This window comes from Callorhinus ursinus, unplaced genomic scaffold (genome assembly GCF_003265705.2).
Source record: "Callorhinus ursinus isolate GAN/ISIS: 27379988/994484 unplaced genomic scaffold, GSC_fseal_2.0 scaffold3, whole genome shotgun sequence".
Classification (NCBI taxonomy): domain Eukaryota; kingdom Metazoa; phylum Chordata; class Mammalia; order Carnivora; family Otariidae; genus Callorhinus; species Callorhinus ursinus.
In genome coordinates, this window is record NW_027397065.1 from 35,374,294 (window position 1) to 35,387,368 (window position 13,075).

At 49.6% G+C, this 13,075-nt stretch overlaps 1 non-coding gene across 1 annotated transcript; it reads right to left on the reverse strand.

Annotated features, from left to right (window-relative positions):
- Window positions 1-2,700: 2,700 nt before the first annotated feature.
- On the reverse strand, window positions 2,701-2,773 carry TRNAE-CUC (transfer RNA glutamic acid (anticodon CUC)). The gene has a single exon. It is a non-coding gene; the product is annotated as a tRNA-Glu (tRNA).
- Window positions 2,774-13,075: the final 10,302 nt, after the last annotated feature.

Below are 13,075 nucleotides of genomic sequence, written 5' to 3' on the forward strand. Positions count from 1 at the left end.
GTTTTGATTCTCTCATCCAAGAATCTTCTGGGTACTGGGGGCTGGAAACTGTTGAGTCTTTCACCCGGGGATGAGGAAATGAATTATGCACCGAAGGAGGAGGTGGAGATGAAATCTCAGTTTCATGGGTGGGGTTGTGGAGACGAGAAAGAAAAGTGTGAGCAGAGGGAGGGAGTTCCTGCAGAGTGGTGCTTTTCTCTACCCCCACCCCAGCAGCAGAAGAGGAGCCCTGGTGGGAAATAGGGGTGGGGGTGCCAGTGCAGTACCCAGCAGGCTGGCTGAAAGAAGCCTCTCTCGGGTATTTATAGAGCTTGCATCGCCATGGTACCCAGGCTCTGAAATAAAACTCCAGCCCAACTGCTTAGAGACGGGTAGAATGAAAGGCTCTTTACCTGTCCATTGCTCACAGTTTGATGCCTCATTCTCCGAATTTTGGATGAGCAGTCTCTGTGAATTTTATAAGATACTAGCAAGAAGAGTGTAGGGTTGGGACTTAAACCCAGAGAAGTTGCCTCAGCAGGGGGGCTGGGTGGAGCAGTGGAAAATACAGAGGGGGCAGGGGAGAAGCCTGTGCATGAAACTTGACTCTGCATTTTGACGGGTGTGCGACTCTTAGCATGAGACTGCGCCTCCTTGAGCCTCAGTTTCCCCATTTGTAAAATGAGAGCAACAATACCTACCTCACTGTCAACATGTGACAACTAAATGAGATGCTGTAGATGAAGTGCAGACTCAGCCCCTGAAACACGTGGGTTCTTTTAAAAGGTGAGTCTCTGTGTACCAGACCATGGGTGAGGCACTCAGGACACAGGGTGGTTTTTGGTCTCGTGGAGCTTAAGTTTAGCAGTGGCTATATACATTATACAAGTCAACAAATGAGATAATTGCACTTTGTGGTCAATACCAAGATGGGAAGAAATGGCGCTATGATAAAATTTCATAGGGCGGGGATTGGTAGAAAAGCTACTTTAGGCAGGGACAGAGGAGAAAGCCCTTCTGAGGAAGTGACATTTATTCAGAAAGCTGAGGTAGCCAGCCATGGGAAGAGGCAAGGAATGTGCATTCCAGGCTATGGGGGCAGCAGGGAGAAAGACCCTGAAGATTTGGTATGGTCAACACACCAAGAGAGTCCTGTTTCCATTCCACTGAAAACCACTGGAAGTTGTTTCCATGAGGTGAGTCCAAGCTAGGAGGTAGTCACCCGAAAATCCTGCAATGTTTCTGACCCCATGGCTTCCTGCACTGCCATTGACATCTGATCCGGGCAGAACAGAGACCTTTCTCACCAGCCCTGGTTACTCAGTTGCCATAAGTAGGCTGTCTCAGACCTTGTAAATGTTGGATACTTTGTTTACTGGGTCTTTTGTTTTCAGAACCTTAATTGTGGGGGCACCTGGTTGGCTCAGTCAGTTAAGCAGCTGCCTTCAGCTCAGGTCATGGTCTCAGGTCATGGTCTCAGCTGCAGGGATCAAGTCCTGCATCAGGCTTCCTGCTCAGCGGGGAGTCTGCTTCTCTCTCTCCCTCTGACCCTCCTCTCTGCTTGTGCTCTCTCTCTGTCTCAAATAAATAAAATCTTGAAGAAGAAGAAGAAGAAGAAGAAGAAGAAGAAGAAGAAGAAGAAGAAGAAGAAGAAGAAGAAGCAGCAGCAGCCGCAGCAGCTTAATTGTGTCTTGGCCTGGATTTCTTTGGGTTCATCTTGTTTGGGGTTCACTAAGTTTCTTGAATTTGCAGTTTGATGATTCCTGTTGTAGTCAGGAACTTTTCAGCCATTATTTCTGATTCCTTTTACAGTCCCACCTTTTCTCCTCTCTTTCTGTAACTCCCATCTTTTTTTTTTTTTAAGATTTTATTTATTTATTTGAGAGAAAGAAAGAGAGAGTGAGAGAGATAGAGAACAAGCAGGGGGAGAGGGAGAAGCAGGCTCCCCACCGAGCTGGCAGTCCAACATGGGGTTCGATCCCAGGACCCTGGGATCATGACCCAAGCTGAAGGCAGATGCTTAACCAACTGAGCCACCCAGGCTCCCTGGGACTCCCATCTTTTATTATAGTTCCTCAGGTCCCTGGGGCTCTGTTCTCTTCCCTTACCTCTCCAGTCTATTTTCTCTCTGTTGTTCATATTAGGCCATGTCTCTTGTTCTCTTTTCCACATCACTGATTCTTTCCTCTGTCTCCTTCCTTCTGCTCTTGAACCCAGCCTCTGAGCTTTTCGTTTTAATTGTTTTTTATTTAAAGATTTTATTTTATTTATTTTTCCCTCTGCCACAAGGGGAGTGGCAGAGGGAAAGGGAGAAGTGGGATCCCTGCAGTGGGCTCCCTGCTGAGCAGGGAGCCCGATGCGGAGCTTGATGTGGGGCTTGATCCCAGGACCCTGCGATCCTGACCCAAACCGAAGGCAGTCACTTAACTGACTGAGCCACCCAGATGCCCCCATTTTAGTTGTTAAAATTTTCAGTTCAAACCTTTCCATTTGGTTCTACTTTATGTCCTTTATTTCTTTGCTGAGGCTTTCTGTTTTTTCATTTTGTGTCAACTGTATCATTACTCATTGAAGCATTTTTATTGTATGTCTGTATCATTTTAATGTTGGCATCTATTGATTGTCTTTCTTTCACTCAATTTGAAATCTCCCTGGTTCTTGGTAACATGAGTGATATTCATTCATTCATTCATTCATTCATTTATTTTTAAGTAGGCTCCATGCCCAAAATGGGGCCTGAACTCATGCCCCTGAGATTGAGAGTCCCATGCTCTACCGACTGAGCCAGCCAGGCACCCTGATGAGTGATTTTTTTTTTTTTTGACTGAAACCTGGTCATTTTTCTGTTATGCTCCGAGACTCCGGATCTTATGTAAACTGGTTTTAGCTGGCTTTCTCTGATACCGTTCCAGCAGAGGTGGGGAATGGTTGCAGGGGGTGGGGAGATATGGCACTCTGTTACTGCCAGGTGGAGGTGGAAGTCCAAATTCCCACTTGGTCTTGTTGACACCTTGGGGGGTACCCTTTGGCCTTGTCTGACACAATCCTGGGAGGGTGTTGGGGCTCTTCATGAAAGCCTCTTAAAGGTGGAAGTTTAGGGTCCCTACTTGGCCTTTGCTAGTGTGACTGAAAGTGGGGCCACCGTTTTTTTCTGTGGTATTTAGCTAGAGTAAGATGGTCTAAAAGATTTCTGTGTGCTAGTCTGCCCCTTTTCTGGTCCTCTGGCTGACTTTTGCTGAACATTTTTTGTCTGGACCCATTGACATTTCTGAGTTTTTGGTTTCTCTAGCACTCAGTCTGGGATATGTGAGGCAACAAGAAAATCCAGGGAACTCATGTCCTGAGGTCCCCAGCCATCTGCCTCCTTTTCTGCACTTTGGGTCTTCTTACATTTGTTTTTCTTTCTTTCTTTCTTTCTTTCTTTCTTTGTTTCTTTCTTTCTTTCTTTGTTTCTTTGTTTCTTTCTTTCTTTCTTTCTTTCTTTCTTTCTTTCTTTCTTTCTTTCTTTCTTCTTTCTTTTTTTTCTTTAAAGATTTAATTTATTTGACAGAGAGAGCGTGAGCACAAGCAGTGGGAGCTGCAGGCAGAGGGCGAAGCAGGCTCCCCACTGAGCAGGGAGCCCGATGCGGGACTTGATCCCAGGACCATGGGATCATGACCCGAGCCAAAGACAGATGCTTAACCGACTGAGCCACCCACATGTCCCTGTTTTCTGTATAATGTCCAAAGGTCTTGGTTTTACTTGGTGGGAGGATTAGGGAAAAGTATGCCTATTCAATTTTTCTGGAAGAAGTTCCTGGCTTACTCCGAGCCAAGAAAACTCAGTTGTCTAAGCTGGAGTTCACCCCTTTTCCTCAAGTTAGTTTCTCCTCCCCTCCTCCCCTCTCTCACGTCCCTATCTCAATTCATGTTCCCTACAGTTATCTAAGTAGGAAAATGAGGATTCTACATTCATGTCCTTCCATAATCTCTTCCTTTTTTTAAAAAAAGATTTTATTTATTTATTTATTTATTTACTTATAAAGATTTTTATTTATTTATTTGACAAGAGACACAGCAAGAGAAGGAACACAAGTGGGGGGGGTGGGAGAGGGAGAAGCAGGCCTCCCGCCGAGCGGGGAGCCCAATGTGGGGCTGGATCCCAGGACGCCAGGATCACGACCCGAGCCAAAGACAGACGCTTAATGACTGAGCCACCCAGGAGCCCTCTCTTCCTTCTTTTTGACCTAAGCCCTAGCTCAGGCCCTTTTGTCTGATTCTTGTTATTTGAATGGTGTCTTAACTGATCTCATGACTTGGATTCTCACCAATCTTTGCCCCTCCAGAATATCTCCTAATCTTTCCAAGGTGAGTGTCCACAGGTGCATTCTTCAGAGTTAAGCTGAAATATAGGCAAATACATTTGGAAAATGTTGACTTTAATAAAGAGATTTCCTCACTGCAGGACTTCTCAGAGCTTTCAGTGCACCTACATCCACAGTGAGTAGCCAAGAAAATGGTATAGAATTGCCCAACTTTATTTGACTAAAATATCCTTTTTCTTCCTGAGGCATCTCTGGAATACAGCGATCTAAAACAGAGGTTGGCAAATGTTTTCTTTTCTTTTTTTTTTAAAGATTTTTATTTATTTATTTATTCATGAGAGACAGAGGGGGAGAGAGAGAGGGAGAGAGAGAGAGAGAGAAGCAGAGGGAGAAGCTGGCTTCCAAGGAGCAGGGAGCCCGATGCGGGACTTGATCCCAGGACCCTGGGATCATGACCTGAGCCGAAGGCAGACGCTTAACGACTGAGCCACCCAGGTGCCTGGCAAATGTTTTCTATAAAGAACCAGATAATAAATATTTTCGGCTTTGCAAGCCATATGGTCCCTGTTGAAACTACTCACCTCTTATAGCGGAAAGCAGCCATAGACAATATGTAAACAAGTGGCTGTGTGTCAATAAAACTTTATTTACAAAACAGAGCTCTGGCCTACAGGCTTTAGTTTACCTACCCCTGTTCTAAACATTATTTTAATTACAAAGACCTGGGTGTCATCCTAGACTTCTCCCTTTTCTTTTTTCCCCATGTCCATTCTACCTTCAAGAGCCTTGGATCCTATCACCGAAGTATATATATCTGTTGCTGTCTCCAACTGCACTTGTGCTACTTTTTTTTTTTTTTTTTTAAGTAGGCTCCATGCTGGGCATGATGAGATCAAGACCTGAGCTGAGATCAAGTCCTGAGCTGAGATCAAGAGTTGGATGCTTAACCAACTGAGCCAGCCGAGCGCCCCTCCACTTGTTCGACTTTAGGTGCGGGCCACCATTGCCTGCACCACATACAGCCTCCCAACTGGCCTTCCTCTGCCCACTTATCCCATCATTCTGTAGAATGTGCCAGGACACCTTATGTTAACCCCTCAGTGGCTTTTCACTGGTCTTAGGATAAAGTCCCAGCAACTTAGAGCATGTTGTAAGGTCCAGTCTGGGCTAGCCCCAGTGCACTCTTCCAGTCTCGGTTCCATGCCTTCTGTTCTCACACTGTGGGACTGAGCTTGAGTATGTGGCTTGCACACATGCGCTTTCCAGGCCATTTCTCCTGTTCAGAATACTCTTCCTTTGACTTCAGCCGGCAGCTTAGATGCGCCTCCTTTCCTCACGGTCCAAGGTTGGGTTATGTGTCCCTCCATCTACTTTATCCTTTAGTGATCTAGCCTTATTATTTTCTTTCTGTCTCCCCCCACCCCCGCTTTCTCCCAATTGGTGAGGACAGGGTTGTTGTTTTTTTCCCCCCAGTGCCTAAAACAGGCCCAGCACACATTGACACGGGCATGTGCTAGAGGACACACCTGATCAGGACCTAAGACTCCTTGCCACCACCTTTTAACCATTCTTTTTCCTCCTTGTAGGGAGAAGATGGCATTAATCTGTTGGAAGAATTAGGAGCCCATATGCCCCTCTATGAAATAATTTGCCCATCTGTGGTGAGGAATGAGAATGCAGCACCCAGGGGTCCTTAGGGAAGGCTTTGCTTTTTAATTTGAGTCTGAAGGTTCTTTCTCAAAAGTCTTTGAGAGCTCTCTGACTTTCTTTATAGAGTTCTATATCCATCAAATCATGAGGAAGAAGCCAAAAGCAATGATCCTCGAATGTAACCTGGGGTACTTAAAAAAAAAAAAAGCTACAAAGGACATCCTTGGGACAGTTGGGTAAATGTGAACATGGACTGTATTTTAGACAATATTATGTCAGTGTTAAATGTCTCACGAGTGGTCGCAGTACTATAGTTATGTAGGAGGATAACCCTTGTTCTTGGGAGGCAGAGACAGGAGTATTTAGGGTGGAGTGTCATGATGTCTACAACTTACTTTCAAAAGATTTGGCAACCATCTGAGCATTTCAGAGGGAAGGAGAGAGAACACAAATATGGCAAAAAATGTTCATCGGTAAATAAAATCGAAGGTACGGAATTTTATATTTTCTTCAACTCTCCTCTCAGCATGGCGTCTGGCATGGAATACACCTCAATAAATGTTGGCTGAACTGCAAGAGCAACTACTAGGTTGCCTAAAAGTGTGCCCTGAGTTGCTTAAGATGATCTCTTGCCTTCCTATCTATGAACTTCTGATATTGGACTTTGAGCAGCTTTGTAACCGAAAACCAGCCAACAGTCCTCTCTCTTGTGTTGAGCCAACTGGTCCGAGCTCCAGATGTATTTCATATAGCTTGACATTTTTATAGTAAGTCTTTATAAAGGCCAACAAACAGAGATAGGGAAGAAACTTGCCCATTGTATTCCAAATTAAGGAAAAGAAATGTGGGTTTGGATGTGACTGTGGGTCACAATTTCTGACCCAGAAGAAGGATGGAGACACTCTCCGGCTCATCTTCTCGGCCAGCTCCCTGGACGTCCCTTTAAGAGCTCATCTGCAGGTGGCATGCAGCCCCTCTGATGTCTACCCCCTGATCCAGCACAGGCACTAGAATTGCCTGGGAGGCTGACGACTTGCACCTGCATGGGATTAGCAGGGATCGGTGGGCAAGTGGAGCCCCTTCTCTGGCCTCAGGCTCTTGGTGTCTTATGTGTCATTTCATGGTGATCAAACATAAGGTCCAACCCAGAAAAGGAAACCCATACATTTGGCAGCCCTTGAGGCAAGGGGACGGGCCTTCAGAGACTGGTCTGCCCTGTGACATGGCCATGGGCCAGAGGATGGGATGAGAGCAGGCAGATGATGCTTCGCCTCCAAGGTGGCTCATCTCTGTAACCAGGGGCTTCTCTGGGGGACAATAATGATGATTGTGGCCACTGACTGAGCACTTACCCTGTTCCAGGCGCTGAACTGGCATTTGCCATATCCAGCACCCCTTCTGACCTCAAAATTTAAGTAAGCCAGGATTCAGACCCTGGTCTGCCCGACATGAAAGCGCAGACTGTGGCATACCCGGTGTACATAAGCAACGCCCACCCCAGGAATGTAGAAGGGTCCAGTGGCACGTGGGATCTTGGTAAAGTTCTAGATGAATCTGAATGGTGAATGGTGTAACTGCTACCGTGAGGGCACGTGAATAAGAAACTCCTCCGTTGCACAGGTTCTCGTGCTTAGCTGGAGCACCTCAGAAGAGAAACTCACTTCCAATCAGCACGTTAATAAGTAACTTGGTTGCCCCTAAGAGGGCCAAGGGTCACCAGCGCTATCAGCGAGGCCCTCGGTTGGGCAGGGGGATCACTGAGGGAGGTTAGAGGCAGATCCTGTCTCCACTTGGAACCGCCGGCGTGGACACGGCCCACGGCCTGGAGTGTGCTCAGCAGAGCCCTCCCGTCATCGGGGAGGCCAGGAACTCCCCTTTTCCCCATGATAGGGAAGCTCTCCATCTGTGCATCCTCTGCTGAAGAGCCAGCTGGGGCTCGCATCACAAATGGGGCTTCTGAGCCAGAAAGCTGGTGAATAGTAAGTCCAGTGGGCCTTTGAGGAACAAATGAATGAATGTGTTCTGTGGACTTCGAAGGGTCATGCACCAGTGAGTGACCCGTGCTAGAGGCTAGGATTCCGCTGTGACCAGGAGCTGATCCCGAGCCTCATTCTTTAGCTCCACCTCTTGCACTAAAGGTGAGCTGGGCTGACTTCTTCCCATCTCAAGAACCAGGGCCTGGAATGTGGGCTGTGTGTTTGGGAGCGCATGTGTTTTGTGCCTGGAGGGAGGGAGCCTGTGCGTATCTGCATGCTCAGATCTCTAGGGAGCCAACAGAGCAGGGGGCTGTGGCTGCAGAGGTCCACTGTGTTACTAAATCCAACAAACAGGTGATATTCTTCTGTGCCCTTGCCATGCCCTTCAATAGAGATGCTGGCTTGGAAAACAAACAGTAACACATGTGCGCAGTCTTCATCGTGTTTCTCCCTCTCCTCCCCCGACCCTCCCATCATACAGTGCATAAAACTACCCCCTGCAGAACACGCCGTGTTGCACCCCTCCTGAGAGGTGAGAGCAGGTGGGGGTGTCTTAGGTTGAGTTCCCCTGGGAAAGATCCCGGGGATGGAGATTTGCGTGCAGGCTGTTTCTTAGAGCATGCACCAGGAACCCCTGGGAGGGAGTGAGGTCCCAGGATTGGGCACCAGGATTGGGCAGAGGTGGAAGTCAAGCTATGATGGCCCCTTGAGGATGGCCTTGACCAGTCCCCTTTCCAGCTCTGGAGCTGGGATAACTCCTCACCGGGGCACGGGGCACAGCCAGCCTTTGTATCCCTGTTTCGACCCGATGCTGGATGACAGCCCTCTCCACTCCGCCCCCCCCCACATGTAACCTACCAGACAACTCCCTTCAGGGAGGGCAGGGATGGACTATTTTGAGGTGTCCACAGGCAATGTTCCAGGGGCTGGGGGTAAGGGGAGGGAAGGGGGAGGAATGAATGTCTGGGTCCCGGAACAGAGGGATCTGTGCCCACTGCAGGGGGTGTTCCCCACTGTGGCCCAAACAATGTCATTGTGAGCTGATTAAACACACCCTTAAAATTTGGAAGAATGTAGAAAACGTTCTCTTGCTGCTTCTGCCACAGTTATTATTAATTTTACAATGGTGCCAGGCCTGAGTTCCTGACCCTTGAGTTTCAAAGTGCCCACATCCTTGAAGTCAACAGAGAAAGCTTTTTTCCAAAATTGTAGTTGACACAATGTTATACTAGTTTCCGTGTACAACTGAGAAAGTTCTTAACCCGTGGATCACCTCTTTCTCTTCTTCTCCAGAAGCCTCTTTGACATTTTTATTCCCTTTTGTTAGCCCACTACCACAACCCCACCCCAGTCTCCTGGAACTGTACTGCTTTCCACGATGTAGAAACCCTCACTATGGCCCATTTCAAGCCACCAGGGTGCTGGCACTGAACACAGGGCTGGGAAGAGACCCACATAGCGGTCTTGTGAGCAGAGCAGTTCTTGCGCCTCCCAAGTTCAGGCTGTGTGGGTCCTCAGAGAGAGGCAGGGTTTGAGGCCCTGAGGCAGTGGGGTGAGGTCTTCCTGTCGTTGGCCTGCCTTCTCTCTGTTCTTAGGACATCCTCCATGCTCCATTTCAGGGGCTGTGTGGCCAGCAGCATAGGGGCAGAACGGGAAGGAGGAAATAAAACCTGACCCGGTCATCTCAGGTCCTAGCATCTTCCCCCAAGTGCTGGGGGAAGGTGCTTTCAGGTGCAATGCTCTGACACTCGTCACCGTCACACTCACGTGGCTGTTCCTTGCCGCAGACAGAGCCTGCAGCGGCTCTATCTCAGGAATCCTCAGTGTCTCTGCCTTCTTCTGAGCAGGAGCACCTCCTCAGGGAAGTTTGGTGAGGGGTGGTGGTGGATGGAGGATCTGGGTAGGGGAGAGCAATCAATTTTCTCCTCCAGACTGGGCTCATGAAATCAGCTACTGAGTAAGTCCTGGGTGGTGAGCCCAGAAGAAGAGAGAATCAGGGCAGAGCTTTAACCGAGTTCCAGAACGCCTGGCTTGGGCGGTGTTCCTTGGATGAACATCAGTGAGTACTGGTAAATGTCTCCTTAGGGAGAATTAGCCTGCCTAACCAGAGAGCAGAGGTTTCTCCTTTCCGAAGCCTGGGGGGGGGGGCGGGGGGGGGAGGGGGGGGGGGGGGGGGGGGGGGGGGGGGGGGCTAGAGTGAGAATGAGCTAGTGGAGTGGTTCTCAACTGAGGGCGATTTCCCCCCTCCATAAGACATTTGGCCATGTCTGGGGACATTCTGGATTGTCACAGCTAGGCAGGGGGCCGCTACTGGCATCTAGTGGGTAGAAGCCAGGGCTGCTGCTGAACATCCCACATTGTACAAGACACACGCCAGCCCGCCTCCCAGAGCCACCCAGCTCCAAATGTTACTGATGCCCACACTGAGGAAAACTTCACGTGAGCAGAGGCTGGTCCAATGGGCAGAACGACCTCCCCTTACAGAACATGGTTGACACTGAGGGGAAGTCATGCTCCCCATGTGTTGAAGGAGGGAGGGAGAAAGTGAAGAAGTGGGGGACCTCCAGCCCCCTGTACACAGCTCAGCCCAGGGAGAGGTTCTCCAGGCTGGTGTTGGAAAGAGGCTTCCTGTCTTCCCAGGGGAAGGGACAGCCCATGGTAGGTGGGCAAGAACCTGGGTGGGAAGCCGTGAGGGGCTGGATGCCTTTTTGGCTATTAAGATGCAATCTCTGTTCCCATGCACTACTTACGCACACATCCATGTCCTTCCTCCTAAATCCCCACCATGCACTGTGCAGTTCTCTCCCCAGTGCTTCCCGAGTGGCTATGTTTTATTCATCCTTGTATCCCGAGCACCTGGCTTTGGCAACCGAACACTCAAGATGTGCCGGGCACTGTTTGTTGATAGAATGCGCAAATGCGTGATTTCAGTAGATATCATATCAGCAGCTCCCACGTTTCTGTCTAGACAGTTGTCTTCCTTGGGGGAACCACCCTTTCCCTGTCTTTAAGGCCCTGATGGGATTGGGGCCCCTTCAAGTTCTCTGTGAGTTAGAGGGAGAGTCTCTCCGCCATTTCTTTGGGGCCCACAGGGATGGAGGTGAGGGGCTGCCAGCAATCATCTTTCCCACATGTGGAGAAAGCCCACCTGGGAATAAAGCCACACCCCAAGGGAAGCAGAACTGGAGGTGGAGCAAAGATATCTTTTGAGTCCCTGGATCCAACCATGTCTGAAGCCATCCTGTTTTTGAACTTCGCAGTTTTTGCTTTGAGTTGGGGTTCTGTCACCTCGCATCTCTAGTCTCCGGATTAATCTAGTGACGCCACCTGAGGGCAGAGCCAGGCAGTGGTCATGGTCTCCATCTCCTCTAGCTCATGTGGTTGACTTACAGACACCCGGCAGACTGCTTCTGGCCAGGGGCCCTGCCTTTGAATAAAATCTGTATTTGGCTGAGATAGCATGAAGGTAAGGGGCTGTGGGGGGTGGGGAGTGGCCTGGGACTGGAACTAATGGGTGGTAGACTGGGAACAGGAGGACTTCCAGCCACCTGGGAGGGTCCTGTTGTATTGTGTAGCCTCTGGTCACTTCAGCTCCCCAAGCTCCCCACGGTCTCTCAGGGGGTGATGAAGTTCAAATACAATTAATTTGGGCAAAAGGGTTTATGAATGCATCAGTGCAAGGGGATCACTTTCACTGACACTGGAGCTGGTTCAGAGGGAGAAGGAGACCAGCGTGGGGAACCATTGAAAGGATACAGAGAAGCAAGGGGGAGGGGGAGAGGATGAAGGGGATGCTTCATGCAGGTGGCCACCCCCACGGAACACTAAAGACAGGTGGGGACGGGCAAGAGGAGATTCCGTTCTGTTCTCCCCAGGCCTGGGGACCCTGGACACCAGGCAAGGGCTGTGGAGCTGGCTTAGGTGCTAGGTGGTCATGTCCTATCTCCGTTACCCTCATAACTGAGAACCCAGATAAAGGACCCAAGCCAGGCATTCCTAGTTCCTCTCTGGCAGGATGGCCACTGAAAGTTGTCCTGGCAGGTTGCGGGCCTCCCACCCGCAGGGTCTGCTAGCAGAGCAAGGCCCTTTTGCTTTATGCAGTGTATGTGGTAGGAGGATGTGGGGGGCAGTGGAAGCTTGACTCCTTCATAGGTCAGGCTTCAGGACTGGGATGTGTGTGCAGCTAGTCTCAGGGCAGGGGGCCCAACTTCAGTCCTTACAGGCTGAGAATAATAGTCAGTGGTGATCAGCCAATAGCTATCCCCATGTGCTAGGTGCTAGACTGGGTGTTCATCACAACAATCCTGCGAGATGGCATTGCACCCATTTTACAGGGGAGGAAACTGAGTCTTCAGAAGAGCCCAGGCTTAGCTAGAAAGGAGAGCAGTGGGATTTAAAGTGGATTTTTTTTGACTCTAAAGACCATAATTCAAAAATGTTCCGTTATTTTTCTTGAATAGTAGCTTACCATTCAATATGCACTTGTTAAGTGCAAGGCATTGCAGAGTGCTTTGCATATAAAACAGCCTGGACCAGCCAGGCGCCGCTCTCGGAAGATTTTACGGGGAAGGCCGCCATCTAGTGGCCAAACTTCAAGCCCAGCATTTACCAGGACGAAGTGATCAGGCGAAGGTGGGGCTTTGGGAAGTCAGTGGGGAAGAGACCCCAGCTGGCGCAGCCTTGGTTCGGGAGGGATGCTGTGCAGGCAGAGTGTCTGGTCTGGGCGTCGGGGGAGGTTCAGGCTGCCCAGCTGCCTCAGGATAGACGAGGGGACTTGGGTGTGGGTGTGGTAGACCAGAACTATCCTGGAAAGTGTCTCCTTGAGCCCCTCAGACGATTCCTGAAGGTAAGTCTCAGCTAGACTTCTCCTTAAACCCTTCTCCGGAGGTGTTGTGTCCTTTTACCGGAGTGAGGTGGGGAGCAGGGACGTTGGTGTATCTGAGGCTTTCCCTGCAGAGCGGCCCCATGATCCCGCCCTTGGTGTTCTACCTTGTACAGACACTGTCCCCACCTCTGAGGGAGTTCTACAACCTCATCCTCATTTCTGGAATGGGTGTCCTGGGGAGCTCTCCTCTGTCCTCACCCTGTCACCCCAGTTCAGGCCCTCGTCTGGGCTGGTACATTTGGGCTGGGCAATCTCCCAGCTTCTCTGCTGCCCCCCCCCCC